Source organism: Notothenia coriiceps, unplaced genomic scaffold (assembly GCF_000735185.1).
Source record: "Notothenia coriiceps isolate Sejong01 unplaced genomic scaffold, NC01 NC01_scaffold00033158, whole genome shotgun sequence".
Taxonomy (NCBI): domain Eukaryota; kingdom Metazoa; phylum Chordata; class Actinopteri; order Perciformes; family Nototheniidae; genus Notothenia; species Notothenia coriiceps.
Window position 1 is genome coordinate 3905 of NW_011365859.1, and position 4024 is coordinate 7928.

General features: G+C 41.5%; 1 long non-coding RNA gene across 1 annotated transcript; it reads right to left on the bottom strand.

Moving 5' to 3' along the window:
- Nucleotides 1-366: 366 nt before the first annotated feature.
- Nucleotides 367-3764, bottom strand: LOC104961318 (uncharacterized). The gene is made up of 3 exons (XR_800085.1): nt 3601-3764; nt 2919-2980; nt 367-1448 (listed from the first exon to the last, which is right to left on the bottom strand). It is a non-coding gene; the product is annotated as an uncharacterized lncRNA (long non-coding RNA).
- Between the last annotated feature and the right edge of the window lie 260 nt (nt 3765-4024).

The window sequence follows — 4024 nt, forward strand, 5'->3', positions numbered from 1 at the left end:
TTTTTGTATCAATCATTGTAGTTCAATAACAACAGAGTGTAAACAATTAATTTCTCAGGGAGTCAGGTGTCATTCAGGACAAAAGACATGGATAGCTGTTCAAACATACTGGTTTGGGGGTGTGTGTGTGTGTGTGTGTGTGTGGCCTAGCATTCCTTGTGGAGACCTAAATCTGTTTACACAGTCACGTGTGGGGACTCACTTCCCTTATGGGGACATTGGAGGTCCCCATAAGGGGAATCATTAATTTTAGGGTGAAGACTTGGTTAGGGTTAGGCATGTTATGGTTAAGGTTAGGATAAGTCTCCAGGAAATGCATGTAAGTCAATGTAATGTCCCCTGAAGTGATGTATACATGGTATGTGTGTGTGTGTGTGTGTGTACGTGTGTGTGAAATAAAATAAGCTAAAGTAAAAAACTATAATAAAAAATAGTTAATTTTATAACTTTCTCAAATTATGTTTTGTCTGTGGTCGTTTTGCTCCTTGTGTAGCCTATAGGTTGGAGTCGTTTTGTGGTCATTTTGTGTCTTTTTGTAGAAGTATTGGATGATTTTTGGCCCTTTCTTACATCTCTTTGTAGTCATTTTGAGGTATCTACACATTATACATGTAGTAAAAAATGAAAAACAACTAAAAAACAATAATACAAACTTGTTCACCATTGAATATGTTAAAACTTTCTCTCGTCTTTTCATACATGGCACGCTACAGGCTTTATCATATCGTACAATCCTCATGGCTCTCCCTTTCCATTTGAATTGGGACTATTCTTCTGTTGTAATTCATCCACAGTCACTCTAATCTCCTCCATCCTTTAGGCTTTCTAAAGCAAACTAAAACGAACACTTAAGACAGTAACACAGACAGACACCGACACATATTGACGAAAAGCAGCCTCTCACACGCTCTTTGATCCATCTGTGTTGAGCCTGAATACACTGTTTGTCTCCATAGTTTTTTACATATTTGTTTATAATCAAGAACACCATAAGCAGCGGATGGAGCTCTTAAACATTAGCAGGTTTTATAGCTGATTTTACATTTTTTTATCACAGGTGTAAACCACAGAATAACTTCAATTTAGTCCGTTTTGTGCACTTTGATGGATTTTTTTGCAAGTTGAGCCTCGAGTCGATGGGCAGGTGAAGATGAGTGAAGAAGAGGGCGGGGCCTGTTTGACCCACTTCCTGCTGCGGCCACAACCCGGAAAAAAGCAGAACCAATCAGATCCAGCGAAGAGTTTTTTTGTGTGTCCCGCTTTTTTTAACATCTCAGTGTTTCTCCGGCTCTTCCTGGTCACACAGCACACTGACAGACACACGAACGGCCTCCACTCCCTCTTTAAAGGCCCGAAACGCCTCCTGCTGCTCCTCTGGTCCTCAGAAACTCATTCATCTCTTCATTCATCCACTCGAAAATTAAGGGCTATTTAACACCCTGCAGCTGCTGAAGCACAAGCAAGAAAACAAAGAAGAGAAATGTCACTATTGGGCTTCATTATAGGATGAAATGTGTGTTTGTTTAGGAAACAAATCCCATGTGATATATAGATTTATTACATGGTTTAGTTTCTGATTGGTCAATTCAGAACACGTGACACGTTGTTAATCCAGAACAGACAGACCGCTGTCAAGGACTTATTGACCGTTGTTAAGGACGCTTACATCGATTGAACTGTATACAGTTTGGCCGAAAAGCAAACTGCATGCAGTCGGGCTCCTGATCAGCCTGTCGGGTGTTCTTTTCCCCATAATGACCGCGTCGCTGCACATTATCCCTTACATGCCATTGCATTAGACCTTCTCTCAAATCGTTCTGACTTCCTTACCATGTCATTCATTCCTACTGAAAAGTTTAAAGGGTAAATTTAGTATTTAAAATATTTTATAGACCCTTTAGTCTCAGGTTTTGGGTCTAAGTGACAGACAAAAATTTTGATGGTTTAGTATTAAACTAAATCTTGCAGCTGCAAAACAGGTAACTGTTCAAACTGTGATCACCAGTTCAATACATTTGACTAATTCGACTTGGTTTCTATACTTATTTGAACATGTATTTATTTATTTTTCAAAATAATATTTTTTTTGTCAACATTTTTCCCACATTTACAGGATATTTACATTTCGGTTAACCGTTTTTTTGGGGGTCGAATATTCTAATATACATTTGCTTTCAAATTCCCATCCCTAATGGATAGCTGTTCAAACATGCTGGTGTGTGTGTGTGTGTGTGTGTGTGTGTGTGTGTGTGTGTGTGTGTGTGTGTGTGTGTGTGTGTGTGTGTGTGTGTGTGTGTGTGGCCTAGCATTACTATCCTTGTGGGGGCCTAAATCTGTTTACACAGTCACGTGTGGGGACTCACCTTCCTTATGGGGACATAAGGGAGGGGAATCATTAATTTTAGGGTGAAGACTTGGTTAGGGTTAGGTGTGTTATGGTTAAGGTTAGGATAAGTCTCCAGGAAATGCATGTAAGTCTGTGTGTGTGTGTGTGTGTGTGCTGGTGTGTGTGTGTGTGTGTGTGTGTGTGTGTGTGTGTGAGTTTGTGTGTGTGTGTGTGTGTGTGTGTGTGTGTGTGGCCTAGCATTACTATCCTTGTGGGGGCCTAAATCTGTTTACACAGTCACGTGTGGGGACTCACCTCCCTTATGGGGACATAATGGAGGTCCCCATAAGGGGAATCATTCATTTTAGGGTGAAGACTTGGTAAGGGTTAGGTTTAGGCATGTGTTGGTTATGGTTAAGGTTAGGATAAGTCTCCAGGAAATGCATGTAAGTCAATGTAATGTCCCCTGAAGTGATGTATACATGGTATGTGTGTGTGTGTGTGTGTGTGTGTGTGTGTGTGTGTGTGTGTGTGTGTGTGTGTGTGTGTGTGTGTGTGTGTGTGTGTGTGTGTGTGTGTGACATGTCCATACCTGCCACTGACCTGCAGGCCAGGAGGAATTCATTTTGCCAGATGTTCAAAGGGCACACTGACCTGAGAGAGGAGGGAGAGATGAAAAGCTTAAAGCAGATCAAAAGGAGCAATATTATAGCTCTTCCACGTCCAATCGTTTTATGTCCTATATATATTCATGTTGCGTTGTTGGAGGAGCCTGGGACTTACGTTTTTCATTGCCATATCTACACTGTAATTACTGTGCATATGAAAATTAAGCCTTGAATCTTGAAAGATCTTGAAAAAGTTATTTATTGACCTCCTGGGTTTAGGGATTTGGGCTATTTGTTCAGAATATGAATATACAGTATGTGTTCTGTACGAGGCGTCTTCCTCTCACAAAGCTGTGCTGCTAGCATAGAAATATTATCGAACAATGGGCCCTGGAGCACAGATATGTAAAAGCCCCACCTCTTCTCCCACAAAGGAGCAAGACACAAAGACCTTATAGTTGTTTAGCTTCGTCGTGTTGAGCTTTTGTTTCTATTAATGATCATTGTAGCCATGTTTGGTTTTCTGTGGTTGTTTTGCCAATATTTTGTAATTCTGTGTCTTTTTCTCTATCTATTTGATGTTGTGTCTTTCTGTGTCTTCATCTTTTTTGTAGTTTTCTTTTTACCTTTGTTGTTGATTTATTATGCAAGCCCCACTCTCCCTACCTGTGAGGCAGCTAAGCGAGACTGCTCGAGGCGTGCAGTGACGTCGGAGGAGGAGACGTTGGCTGGAGCTCCACGATGCAGCCTCATGGCCACCTTCCTCTCCCGCTCAGCTCGCTCTGCTCTGCCCGCCTGAGGGGAGCGGTTACCTGTACACACACACACTTGATTCAAAGGTCCCCTATTAGACTGTTTCTCATCAATATATCACAGGTCTCAGATATATACAGAACCTGTCTCTGATTGGCTGAAACACCAAACAGATCATTGCAGCATTACCCATAATCCCCTCTGTTTCAGCCCTGTTTCCAAAGTGCTGATTCTCTGTCTATTACTTTAGATGAAAATAAGGAGCCCCTCCCCACGCCCCTCTGAGAGACATTTGGTTACAAAGAACTCAATGGTGCTCTAGGAGGAGATTCAGGTG